We start from the raw sequence: 15,006 nt of genomic DNA on the forward strand, positions 1-15,006 counted from the left end.
TTGATCAACCTGAGAAGTTTCGTGGAAATATCTCTCAGTTTAAATTTTCCCCTATTCACCCCCCATTATAACTAATATTGGTGCGGCCATATTGGATTTCATGGAAACTTGCAATACAAAAAATGTTCGTATTCATATCATTGATCAACCTGAGAAGTGTCGTGGTAATATCTCTCAGTTTAAAATGTTTCCCTATTCACCCCCATTATAACTAATAGGGGCTAATATTGGGGAGGCCATATTGGATTTCATGGAAACTTGCAATACAAAAAATGTTCGTATTCATATCATTGATCAACCTGAGAAGTTTCGTGGAAATATCTCTCAGTTTAAAATTTCCCCTATTCACCCCCCATTATAACTAATATTGGTGCGGCCATATTGGATTTCATGGAAACTTGCAATACAAAACATTTTCGTATTCATATCATTGATCAACCTGAGAAGTGTCGTGGAAATATCTCTCAGTTTAAAACGTTGCCCTATTCACCCCTCATTATAACTAATAGGGGCTAATATTGGGGAGGCCATATTGGATTTCATGGAAACTTGCAATACAAAAAATGTTCGTATTCATATAATGGATCAACCTGAGAAGTTTCGTGGAAATATCTCTCAGTTTAAATTTTTCCCCTATTCACCCCCCATTATAACTAATATTGGGGCGGCCATATTGGATTTCATGGAAACTTGCAATACAAAAAATGTTCGTATTCATATAATGGATCAACCTGAGAAGTTTCGTGGAAATATCTCTCAGTTTAAAATTTTCCCCTATTCACCCCCCATTATAACTAATATTGGGGCGGCCATATTGGATTTCATGGAAACTTGCAATACAAACAATGTTCGTATTCATATCATTGATCAACCTGAGAAGTTTTGTGGAAATATCTCTCAGTTTAAAATGTTCCCCTATTCACCCCCCATTACAACTAATAGGGGCTAATATTGTGGCGGCCATATTGGATTTCATGGAAACTTGCAATACAACAAATGTTCGTATTCATATCATTGATCAACCTGAGAGGTTTTGTGGAAATATCTCTCAGTTTAAATTTTTGCCCTATTCACCCCCCATTATTACTAATATTGGGGGGGCCATTTTGGATTTCATGGAAACTTTCAATACAAAAAATGTTCGTATTCATATAATTGATCAACCTTAGAAGTTTCGTGGAAATATCTCTCAGTTTAAATTTTTGCCCTATTCACCCCCCATTATAACTAATAGGGGCTAATATTGTGTTGGCCATATTGGATTTCATGGAAACTTGCAATACAAAAAATGTTCGTATTCATATCATTGATCAACCTGAGAAGTTTTGTGGAAATATCTCTCAGTTTAAATTTTTGCCCTATTCACCCCCCATTATAACTAATAGGGGCTAATATTGGGGCGGGCATATTGGATTTCATGGAAACTTGCAATACAAAAAATGTTCGTATTCATATCATTGATCAACCTGAGAAGTGTCGTGGAAATATCTCTGTTTAAAACTTTGCCCTATTCACCCCCCATTATAACTAATAGGGGCTAATATTGGGGAGGCCATATTGGATTTCATGGAAACTTGCAATACAATTTTTTTTCATATTCATATAATTGATCAACCTGAGAAGTTTTGTGGAAATATCTCTCAGTTAAAATTTTTCCCCTATTCACCCCCCATTATAACTAATATTGGGGCGGCCATATTGGATTTCATGGAAACTTGCAATACAAAAAATGTTCGTATTCATATCATTGATCAACCTGAGAAGTTTCATGGAAATATCTCTCAGTTTAAAATTTTCCCCTATTCACCCCCCATTATAACTAATAGGGGCTAATATTGGGGCGGACATATTGGATTTCATGGAAACTTGCAATACAAAAATGTTTCGTATTCATATCATTGATCAACCTGAGAAGTTTCGTGGAAATATCTCTCAGTTTAAATTTTTGCCCTATTCACCCCCCATTATAACTAATAGGGGCTAATATTGGGGCGGCCATATTGGATTTCATGGAAACTTGCAATACAAAAAATGTTCGTATTCATATCATTGATCAACCTGAGAAGTGGCGTGGAAATATCTCTCAGTTTAAAACTTTGCCCTATTCACCCCCATTATAACTAATAGTGGCTAATATTGGGGAGGCCATATTGGATTTCATGGAAACTTGCAATACAAAAAATGTTCGTTTTCATATCATTGATCAACCTGAGAAGTGTCGTGGAAATATCTCTCAGTTTAAAAAATTGCCCTATTCACCCCCCATTATAACTAATAGGGGCTAATTTTAGGGCGGCCATATTGGACTTTTGTCCAAAAATTTACCGGGTTGTCCATATAGGGGTCATAGATATTATTTCTGGTGGACAACTTTGTATGTTATGAACAAACCTGTGACTCTACCTTAGTAGAGTCACAAGCAAAAGGTTCTGTGACCATCCTCTGGCAACCATATTTTGATGATTGATTTTACCTCTGTGGACCCTTTATAAAAGATTTAGCCCCCATGTCCCTCGCAAAAATTCCGGCATTTTTTGCTAGAGGGCCAAATTCAAAATGACTTGGTCTTTTGATCCAGATGACCTAGAATCATGTATGAAGACACTTTTTCATACAAGTCAACCATGAGGATTCCAAATCTGACACCATTTTAATCATAAGACCTCATTTTGGCCTCGAAATACAAGATGGCCACAATCCAGTAGCGTGAAAACATTACTTTTGAATAGGAAAGCAATTTATTTGGGGTTTCTAATTTTTACAAATACAAAACACATGTGTCAGAGCATTCTGTGTCACTGGTATCTGAATCATCCGATTCAGATGACTCCACCTCTGTGCATCATCATCCTCATCCTCTTCAACTGGCCCTGGTGTAGGTATCACAAAATGCATGCCCTTTGCCTTTATACTGGGAGATCATCTTGTGTACGTCCTCACCACTCTGCAGTGTCTTCATAGGTTCCACCCCACACTGAAGCACCACCCCTCGCCACTCGGACGTGGTTGGGAGTCGGTGGGTGGTCGCTGTCGTTCTGTCCACTACACACGGCCTGCTCTCCCAACACCTACCTGCACCAGGGCTAGTTGAAGAGGACAAGGAAGTTGAGAGTGAGGAGGATTTGAATGATGCACAGAGGAGGGTGGACTCATGATCTGTTGATTCATAAATCAGTGACACAGAATGCTCTGAATGTGTTTTGTGTCTGTAAAAATTACAACCCCTAAATAAATTACTTTTCTATTCAAAAGTTACGTTTTCACGCTACTGGATGGTGGCCATCTTGAATTCCGGGGCCAAAACGAGGTCTTATGATTAAAATGGTGTCAGATTTGGAATCCTCATGGTTGACTTGTATGAAAAGTGTCTTCATACATGATTCTAGGTCATCTGGATCAAAAGTCCATTTTTGGCTATGGCGCCGTGCACCATTTTGAATTTGGCCCTCTAGCAAGAAATGCCGGGATTTTTGCGAGGGACATGGGGGCTAAAACATTTATAAAGGGTCCACAGAGGTCAAATCAATCATCAAAACATTGTTGCTAGAGGATGGTCACAGAACCTATTGCTTGTGACTTTACTCTAGGCTAAACAGCAGGGCAACTGGGTTGAACTTTAGTTTGACATGTGCAATGATTAATTCAATATCAAGTCGTTGAATCTCTTTTGCAGCAGTAGTATTCAAACTCAATATAAGAAGGACACGTTAAATTCATCATAAATTCGTTTAAATAAAACAAAAATAAACAAAAGCATTTTGGCTCCAACACATGCCTTGATGATTTTGTGATATAGGTTATATACAGTAGGTTCACTATTAGCTGAAAGTGGGCTTTCTGGTGTTCTGTCAGATGTTTTTGTCAAGATGTTGAATGGGAAAGAAGTTCCTTCAGAATGTGTGTGGGTGCCCTGCAGTTGATGGCTGAGCTTGTGCTACAGTGTGATCGCAGATGGACCAGAGGCAGAGGACCTGACGAGAGCATTGGATCAGATTGCAATTGCTGATGTCATATACATCTAGTCTGACCATGAGATGACTGCCTTCTCCATCTGATGTTATGGCCTCTACTACATGAAAAGCTACTTCCACATGTTAAAAGGTATTTTTATGTGACACCATGAAATTGTCGGTGGACCAACCAGTTCATAGGGTTCACCTTCATGAGGTACGGGTACGGCCACAGTGCAGAATGGATTATTAGAATAACCTTGAAGCAAGGGACCGTGAATACCTTGGCCCTGAGCAGATTTGTGTCTGGCCACTGCAAGGCTACTATAAAGAGTGGGAACACAATTTTTCAAGATTTAGAAAAGATGTCCTGGTCAAAGGTATTTTACAAGACCATCCCATCTAAAGTGAAGATGGTGGCAACAACAGCCAAATCCATTCAAATAATACACTCAAAGTGTATGACCTAAATGCTATCTATTCAAGGGTCATCATACTCCTGTCTAGTGACTGTGAGGTTCATGTGGAGGATGCCCTCGCCTATGAGCTGGCACCAATCTTAACTGCCATGTTCACTGAGGATGGGATGCAAATTGAGAAAGCCAAGTCCACCGGCATGGGACCCAGAGTAGTTTGGATGGAAAAAGACACATCAGGCCACTGAGCCCTAACAATCTACCTGAAGAATACAAACCTGCCCCAGATGGCATTTGTGCAATTATAAAGTGTGCAGCATGCACAGTTTATAATTATGTGTAATAATAATGTATAAGTATGAATGATTATATATGGTTTGTCATGCACACAATGTTCTGTTGATGTTTTGGTGTAGAATGCTCACAATAGGGCTGAAGGAGGGGTTGTGGTGGAAAGGAGATATGACCACTTCCAAATAAGTATTTATTTTGCAATGAAAATGTGTTGCATTTGCATTGATTTATATTGTATTTTATGGGATTTTGCTGTTTTAAGCATGAAGGGGTTAATATCTAAAAATGCCCTATTCTGAAATCATATATATTGTACATATCCACATCCATGGATAAACACTCTAAAAATAGCCTAGTAGCCAAAAAGTTAACCCGGACATGTTGAGTACACCAACGTTTTATGTTAGAAATGTTTAGTATGGGTCCCCAGCATGTAGAAACTGCCGGATGCTAACTTGCATATGTTGGAGCAATTTTCATAATTGGCATAATATGTGACCATACCAATTACAACCTATAGAAGGCAAAATATTCAAAATTTCATCATGCATGTAGCATGTGACATGTCAAACTAGGGGGTTTTCATGATGCTGAATCCATTCCAAGCATTAGTTTTGCAAAAAAAAACACTCAACGAAGGGACCCTCAGATGCCCCGCGCACTTTACCCACGCACAGAATCTGTGCCTCGGTAGCACCGAAGCGAAGCGACATTTCAGGTTGAGGTTGAGGACTCCCCATCATTCATCCCAATATCGAACGTGGAAGATATCAACGGGGTGGAGCAACAAAGATTGGTAAATAAACACAACATGGTCAACTATATCGTCCTGCTCCTAGGCTACACAGGCTAAAAAATACCAATATAATAATAAAATTGTTCGCTTAGACATAATAAATGGGGGTAAAGTGTGACATGTAGAAACCATGCTGTTTTATCATATTCAGTATTGCATCGTGTATAGTGTATATATAGTGCATGTTGAATTATCTCTGGTCAATAGCCCTAATGCCCTTTGCTGGCATTAGAGCTATGGACCAGAGCTAATGTTGAATGTGACTCGGGATGAAACTTCATCCCTGATTACAACCAAACCAGTCTTGGTGCTTTTCTGGTTTCATCTTCTTGTTGTATTCACTTGTGCTTGAAATGTAGGCCTACCCATTCTACAAGCTGAATAAAAATGTCAATCAATCAATGATGTATAACGTCATGTGAATCACATTGCAACTATGTGGTGTAACTTCACAACAGAACCATGCCATTATTCCAATTTTGAACATATTTGACTGTAAGCACATACCAGAACAACCCAGAACAATGTAAATGATTCAGAATTGTTGCATAGGCTATTATTTATTTTGCCATAGAACCATGCCATTATTCCAATAGAACGAACTAACAGTCATCTTACAAACACACATTTTCTTTGGGGGACAGTATTTCACAAAGCCCACGTTGGAACATACTCTTACTAGATCAAGTGGGGTGACGTTCATTTACCAAGTTGATTATATCGATATGTTTTAGCCTGTGTAGTGTATAGCCGTTGTGAACGCGAAGAGTTGTGTTTATTTACCAAGCTTTGTCACCCATGCGATAATCAGCGGCCATGGCTTCACACCTCCGACAGCTCCATCAACTGCCTCCGTAGCTGCTGAGCCAGAAGCCAGGGGTTCAAACTGGTAGGGCAATGATGGTTGCTCCACTAAAGTCCCCATCTTCAAATAACGCTTCGCTAATGGTGCCAGAGTCCGTCCTCCATTGCAAGACGCGATGTGTGTGTGTGTGTGTGTGTAGAGAGAGAGAGATTGAGAGAGAGAATTGGGTCCCGCCCACCCATGTGTGTGTGTGTGTGTGTGTGTGCGCGCATGACCAGCTCTCACTGCGGGGATCAGAGGCTACGCAGCCTCTCCGGGCCCGGGGCAAGACTGCCTCAACCCCGCGGAGCGGCTCGGACAACCAGGGCGATAATTCATCATAGCGATATTGATTATTATTTACAATGAATAAACAAACACACAAGTTCACTTGAACAATGTTGTGGTAACTAAGGTATTGCAGAGGGTATACATTTCGTCCTGTGGCTGAGAGGGGAAGAAAGGAAGGGAAGAGAACAGCGGTACATTAGACAGGCGCTGCGGGGATGAGAGCTCCCAGAGCGGGCAGAGGCAACAGCAGACAGTCCGTAGTCGCTCTGCGGGGCTGCGGGTCTCAGAGCGGGCAGACAGGGGTGTTGGTGACCGGGGGAACGTGGGACTCGAGCCCGAATTTTGCGATTGTGCTGCAGTTCCCCTAAAAAACTCCACGCCAACCTCAGTTGCATTCTAACTAAGAGATTCGAGCGAAAAAATATTTTTTTTCAATGACATTCATAGCCAATATGACGCTAAATGTACCGTCAAAAACGCTAACCTGACCTAGTAGCCACTTGTTGCTAGCGCCGTAGCGCGTCGCGAGCGTTTTCAAACTGTTTTCAGTCAGACCACGTGATGTACAGTACCAGCAATAGTAATTTCGGGGAATGTCAGCGGACCTTTAAAAGAGCTGAGACTAGTACAGACTCTGATATGAGACGTTAGTTATTCCAAAAAACCTACACACCGTCTGCACTGGCAATACCAACACTTTATTTAGGCAATGTTTCAGTCAAAGACCTTCTTCAGCCATCAGCCTGAAGAAGGTATATTTTTTGTGGCTTTCGCCTTTATTTTCTTTTTTATAGAGGCACAGGCAGTAGGCTGACAGGAAATGGGGAGAGAGATGGGGGGGTGACATGCCGTAAAGGCCGTCGGGAGTCGAACTTTTTCAAACTTTTTCATGTCAAGGACTGGGCGGCGGTGGATCAGCGGTAGAGTGGCCCGATGGTAACCGCAAGGTTGCCAGTTCGATCCCGGGCTCCCCCAGAGTTAGTGTCGAAGTGTCCTTGAGAAAAACTTACCCAAAATTATTTCTATTTGGCCGCCGACCCCCCCCATCTGAAAATATGTTTTCCAGGGACCCCCCCCCCCCCCCCATCCAGAGGCAAGGATACAAGTTAAAAACATTCGCTGTGAACGACTATATATTCAAAGACTTGCACACATTTTCTCGCTTTTTTCAAAAAACAGCATATCTACAAGCTTCATAGCTCTATAAGCTTGTAGATCTGCTAATCTTCAACAGCTCAAGTTTAAAAAAAATGGTTAAAACCATTATGTATGTTCTGATTTAGAGTGGCAGAGTACAGTAGACAAACATGGATGTTACTGAACTTATATTAACTGAAGCCAATACCAGACATTCTTCCATCTTTGTCTCCCTCTGCTGGTTATCTCTCCACTCTGAGGGTTTTCTGCTAATAATTGTTGGCACACACAGTGTTTGTGCAGCTTTGCCTTTTAACAGACCTGAACTATACTATATATAATCTCTTAACCCAATATATACAGTAAACGCATAAGTACAATTACTTATGCGTTTTGTTTTCTTTCATTTCCATTTTAGTTGCACCATTTTCTTCAATCTACTTCAATCGATTTTTTTTAGTGGAGGTACTTCTTGTTTTCCTGTCATTCCCCAGATTTCCTTCTGTTTTTGTGTCTCCCATTGTGACACTTTAACAATGGGAGACACTAACAATGGGAGACACTAACACTGGGAGACACTAACAATGGGAGACACTAACAATGGGAGATACTAACACTGGGAGACACTAACAATGGGAGACACTAACACTGGGAGACACTAACAATGGGAGACACTAACAATGGGAGATACTAACAATGGGAGACACTAACAATGGGAGACACTAACACTGGGAGACACTAACAATGGGAGACACTAACAATGGGAGACACTAACAATGGGAGACACTAACAATGGGAGACACTAACACTGGGAGACACTAACAATGGGAGACACTAACAATGGGAGACACTAACAATGGGAGACACTAACAATGGGAGATACTAACAATGGGAGACACTAACAATGGGAGATACTAACACTGGGAGACACTAACAATGGGAGACACTAACAATGGGAGATACTAACACTGGGAGACACTAACAATGGGAGACACTAACAATGGGAGACACTAACAATGGGAGATACTAACACTGGGAGACACTAACAATGGGAGACACTAACAATGGGAGATACTAACACTGGGAGACACTAACAATGGGAGACACTAACAATGGGAGACACTAACAATGGGAGATACTAAGGGCTGATTCATACTCCTATTTTACCGCTGTTTCGGCGCTGTAGTGCCGAAATGATTTCGGCTCGTCAGAAATTTTCAGCAGTACGTCACATTGTAGGCTCTACAGAGCCGAACCGACTTTTATTCGGCTCTAAAATAGGAGTATGAATCGGCCCTAACAATGGGAGACACTAACAATGGGAGATACTAACAATGGGAGACACTAACAATGGGAGATACTAACAATGGGAGACACTAACAATGGGAGATACTAACAATGGGAGACACTAACAATGGGAGACACTAACAATGGGAGATACTAACACTGGGAGACAGCAGCTGGAACCTCTCTCACTGTATGCAATATTCAGACACCCAAACTATTCGGCCGAAAAGTGGGAAAAAAATGCATATTTGGTTGGGTTGATTTTAGAGGCGAAAGGCCAAAGAACCGTTGTTACGTTTCTGTTTTGTTGTGATGACGTGATCAAAATGTAATCATGTCTTTTTGCCTTTATCATGTAGCTCTACAACAAAGTTCCGGCCATGATGCAATGGTACAAAAACTGGCAAAAAAACAATAAATAATTTTATATAATATTAATCATATTCGGGTATTCGGTTTTTGGGCCAACTGTGTCCTATATTCGGTATTAGGTTTCGTCCAAGAACGTCCCATTGGGTGCATCCCTACCCAATAATACCAGTGACAGAACGTCCCATTGGGTGCATCCCTACCCAATAATACCAGTGACAGAAGGTCCCATTGGGTGCATCCCTACCCAATAATACCAGTGACAGAAGGTCCCATTGGGTGCATCCCTACCCAATAATACCAGTGACAGAATGTCCCATTGGGTGCATCCCTACCCAATAATACCAGTGACAGAATGTCCCATTGGGTGCATCCCTACCCAATAATACCAGTGACAGAATGTCCCATTGGGTGCATCCCTACCCAATAATACCAGTGACAGAATGTCCCATTGGGTGCATCCCTACCCAATAATACCAGTGACAGAATGTCCCATTGGGTGCATCCCTACCCAATAATACCAGTGACAGAATGTCCCATTGGGTGCATCCCTACCCAATAATACCAGTGACAGAATGTCCCATTGGGTGCATCCCTACCCAATAATACCAGTGACAGAACGTCCCATTGGGTGCATCCCTACCCAATAATACCAGTGACAGAATGTCCCATTGGGTGCATCCCTACCCAATAATACCAGTGACAGAATGTCCCATTGGGTGCATCCCTACACAATAATACCAGTGACAGAACGTCCCATTGGGTGCATCCCTACCCAATAATACCAGTGACAGAACGTCCCATTGGGTGCATCCCTACCCAATAATACCAGTGACAGCCTCCCGTTTTTTGGGAGTAATGGAAGGCGGGGCTTTTCAGAGTAAATCTACCTCATCTGCTTTGCACTCTAGCACCTTTTATTTTTAATAATTCCGGCACACTGGAAGTGTTAACAAATACTGGGCCTAAACATGTCCCTCTCTGTCCCTCCAGGCCGTTCCAGCGCACCATCACCCTAACCATGTCCCTCTCTGTCCCCTCCAGGCCGTTTCAGCGCACCATCACCCTAACCATGTCCCTCTCTGTCCCCTCCAGGCCGTTCCAGCACACCATCACCCTAAACATGTCCCTCTCTGTCCCTCTCTGCCCCCTCCAGGCCCTTCCAGTGCACCATCACTAAACATGTCCCTCTCTGTCCCCTCCAGGCCGTTCCAGCGCACCATCACCCTAAACATGTCCCTCTCTGCCCCCTCCAGGCCGTTCCAGTGCACCATCACTAAACATGTCCCTCTCTGCCCCCTCCAAGCCGTTCCAGCGCACCATCACCCTAAACATGTCCCTCTCTGCCCCCTCCAGGCCGTTCCAGCGCACCATCACCCTAAACATGTCCCTCTCTGTCCCTCCAGGCCGTTCCAGCGCACCATCACCCTAAACATGTCCCTCTCTGTCCCCTCCAGGCCGTTCCAGCGCACCATCACCCTAAACATGTCCCCCTCTGTCCCTCCAGGCCGTTCCAGCGCACCATCACCCTAAACATGTCCCTCTCTGTCCCTCTCTGCCCCCTCCAGGCCGTTCCAGTGCACCATCACCCTAAACATGTCCCTCTCTGCCCCCTCCAGGCCGTTCCAGCGCACCATCACCCTAAACATGTCCCTCTCTGCCCCCTCCAGGCCGTTCCAGCGCACCATCACCCTAAACATGTCCCTCTCTGTCCCTCTCTGTCCCCTCCAGGCCGTTCCAGCGCACCATCACCATGCACAAGGACAGCTCAGGACACGTGGGTTTCATCTACAAGTCGGAAAGATCACCTCCCTGGTGAAGGAAGGCTCCGCTGCTCGCAACGGCATGCTGACCGACCACTACATCTGTGAGATCAACGGGCAGAACGTCATCGGACTCAAGGTCGGGTCGGCCCCCCTTTTGTGTATAATATGCTTCATGTTGTGTCAATGAGTCCATAGATGAGTCCAAACCATAACTATGTCTCTGATTGTTCACAAGTAGTGTTAGGAATTAGGAATTCTATGTAAGAAATAAGTGACATTTAAAGAGACTCAACATTGTCAGTATTTATGGATACAAACATATGAATTAATAACAGTTGTTGATACATAACAGCACATAAACATAGCATATTTTGAGCTGCTCTTAATTTTCTGTACCCCCCCCCCCCCCTCTCCTCCGACTACAGGATTCTCAAATCAAGGACATCCTGTCCACCTCTCCCACTACGATGACCATCACCATCATGCCCAAGTTCATCTACGAGCACATGATAAAGAGGTACGGCCACAGTTCACAGCTACAGAGATTAAAATAGGGTGCATTTTGCAACAGTTTATAGTTAAGGGACGCAATAAAACAACAACCTCTGCATCCACTGTGCTATACTGTACTGTTGTTTATTTTGCTAGCTGTTTTCTACATGGATATAACCACATTATAACCATATAAAATGAAATGGGAGTTAAATGCTGCAATTTGTAAAAATGGCAAAATATGACTCCTAACGTTGTTGAAGTGTGACTCATTTCTAAAAGACCATCCCTGCATCCCGGGACTCATTACATTGAAAACCTATTTACATCACTGCAGCTAGAGGGTAGCACGGCTCGGGTCCAGATATTGACTTGTCCCTCGGATGGGTTTTCGCCTCAGGTCTATTTACATCACTGCAGCTAGAGGGTAGCACGGCTCGGGTCCAGATATTGACTTGTCCCTCGGATGGTTTTGGCCTCAGGTCTATTTACATCACTGCAGCTAGAGGGTAGCACGGCTCGGGTCCAGATATTGACTTGTCCCTCGGATGGTTTTGGCCTCAGGTCTAGAGGTCTAGAGGTCTAGAGGGTAGCACGGCTCGGGTCCAGATATTGACTTGTCCCTCGGATGGTTTTGGCCTCAGGTCTAGAGGTCTAGAGGTCTAGAGGGTAGCACGGCTCGGGTCCAGATATTGACTTGTCCCTCGGGTGGGTTTTCGCCTCAGGTCTCGGTCGGTCCCTTTTTGAAATGCATGGACCCGTGAGGACTCCACGACCACCCTTTTTTAAAACTATTTAACCTTCGGTTCCAAACAGTGTTGTTTTTGGCAGCACATTTTGATTTTAGTTTTAGTCATAGTCTTGTGAATAGTTTTAGTCACATTTTACTCACCTGGAATGTGTTAGTCTAGTTTTAGTCGACTAAATGTCATGAGATTTTAGTCGACTAAATCTACAGTTGATTTAGTCGACTAAAATGTATTTTGGCGGGCCTTGATGCCCGGGTTAGACGAGTTGTGACGCGTTGTGAACTTGTAGATCAGCTATTTTCAGCATGCAACAAAGTATAAAATGTCTCATACTGGAGGGGTGCATACTTAGTTTAGACTAGTCATTGGTTAGACATGCGTTAGGGTTAGGTTTAGGTGTGCTGCCCCGTGGGAGGTTAGGGTTAGGGTGAGGGTTTGAGATAGGTTGTAGTTGTAGGACTAATGGCTCAGACTGGTCTAACCAATGAATGACTCATACTGGATCTCTTGTCCACTAGTCCCTTCCTAACATTTTAGTCTAGTTTTTAAACGTTGACGAAATTATCAGTATAGTTTTAGTCATCAAAGCTTAGTTTTTATTTAGTTTCCATGTAGTTTTCGTCAGTGGAAAAAGGTAGTCAACGAACATTTTTCGTCTTAGTTTTAGTCGACGAAATCAACACTGGTTCGAAGTCACATTGAAATACAGCAGGAAAACCCCGTTCCAGCACCGCCTCGGCAGCATGCCTCGCTAATCATTAGGCTTCCAGCTCTAACGTCCTGGGTTCCAGTCAGCTCCGGGGCGCGGTACCACCGAGCGCGCTAAAGCGAGCGAGTTGCTGTACCGAACGTTGCGATGTCTGCTTCCGCCGACTCAGCGCCGTACGAGTTATGTCCCGATACGCACAGAATCATGAATCCTTTTTAGTTTTTTTACACATGCAGTAAACATTGGGCTCATTGGGCGGCCCACAGAGAGGCTGATAATGACCTAACAACCTACCAGAGGTGCTGGTAGGCCAGTTGATAATGACCTAACAACCTACCAGAGGTGCTGGTAGGCCAGTTGATAATGACCTAACATTCTACCAGAGCGTGCTGATAGGCCAGTTGATAATGACCTAACAACCTACCAGAGGTGCTGATAGGCCAGTTGATAATGACCTAACAACCTACCAGAGGTGCTGATAGGCCAGTTGATAATGACCTAACAACCTACCAGAGGTGCTGGTAGGCCAGTTGATAATGACCTAACAACCTACCAGAGGTGCTGGTAGGCCAGTTGATAATGACCTAACAACCTACCAGAGGTGCTGGTAGGCCAGTTGATAATGACCTAACAACCTACCAGAGGTGCTGGTAGGCCAGTTGTGACCTACTCATCCATACGGGATGAGAACGGTTTAGTTATACCAGCGGTAATGAATCACCGTTTACCGACGGTATGGCGTACTCTGGAAAAGAGCGTCTGCTAAAAGCCTGAATTGTCCATTTTAATTGTAAATGGTATGCTAATTTGCACAAGTAGTAGTAGTAGTACGCTGCTTCGTTGCCTGGAAAGGAGCCAGCTTAGACGGTTCGGGCATCTGGTTAGGATGCCTCTCGGGCGTCTCCCTAGGGAGGTTGTCGAGGCATATGTCCCACTGGGAGGAGACCCCGGAGCAGACCAAGGCGCAGTTGGAGGAAACACATCGACTCACTGGCCTTGGAATCCCCCAGGAGGAAGTCACTAATGTTGCTCTGGAGAGGGAAGTCTGGAACACTGGAGCTGTTGCCTCCGCGACCCGACTACGGATAAGCGGTTGAAGATGGATGGATGGATGCTAATTTGCATGTGTGTGTGTGTGTGTGTGTGTGTCTGCCAGGATGTCTACCGGCCTGCTGCGTTCAGCCATGGACCACTCCGTCCCTGAGGTGTGAGCAACCAAGCAGATGTCGCTGGACCAACGACATCTCAAGTCAAGGATATCTACAATCTACAGAGAAAGATCCTTCTCTAAACTCTCTCTCTCTCTCCATTCCTTATACCTCCAGTCTGTCTGTCTGTCTGTCTGTCTGTCTGTCTGTCTGTCTGTCTGTCTGTCTGTCTGTCTGTCTGTCTGTCTGTCTGTCTGTCTCTCTGTCCCTCTGTCCGTCTGTCCGTCTGTCCGTCTGTCCGTCTGTCCATCTGTCTGTCTGTCTGTCTGTCTGTCTGTCTGTCTGTCTGTCCAATCGCTATGATTCCCATCCCCACTGTATCGGTCTCTCTCTCTCTCTCTCTCCTTCTGTCCTCCAACGGACCCAATTCCTGCATCAACAATCATTCCTGTTGCTAACACCATTCAAGATGCCTTTCTTTTCCTCCATTTGTTTCTAGGGATGCACCGAAAGGGAAATTCTTGGCTGAAACCGAATACCGAATATAGGGAACAGTTGGCCCGAATACCGAATATGATTAATATTATATATATTTTTTTTCCTACCATTGCTGTCATGGCCGTACCTTTAAAGCTACCTGATTTATGGCAAAAACCTAACTTAAATAATAATCACTATTATGGGTCCATAAAACATTTATTCAGCTCTTTTGAATGCATTAATCGCATACACTATTCGGTGATATATTTTCTGCCTAT

The 15,006-nt window shown here is 43.6% G+C and overlaps 1 pseudogene across 1 annotated transcript in view; it reads left to right on the top strand.

The window, feature by feature from the left end:
• The window catches only part of LOC306912388 (syntenin-1-like), a 28,333-nt pseudogene extending 13,894 nt beyond the window's left edge, over positions 1-14,439 (top strand). Inside the window, exons 2-5 of the transcript in view lie at positions 9,375-9,406; positions 11,116-11,286; positions 11,576-11,667; positions 14,257-14,439. The product of the transcript in view is annotated as a syntenin-1-like (transcript). The remainder of the gene's footprint in view (positions 1-9,374; positions 9,407-11,115; positions 11,287-11,575; positions 11,668-14,256) is intronic.
• The last annotated feature ends 567 nt before the right edge of the window (positions 14,440-15,006 follow it).

The sequence above is a fragment of the Electrona antarctica genome (assembly GCF_951216825.1).
Source record: "Electrona antarctica genome assembly, chromosome: 2".
Taxonomy (NCBI): domain Eukaryota; kingdom Metazoa; phylum Chordata; class Actinopteri; order Myctophiformes; family Myctophidae; genus Electrona; species Electrona antarctica.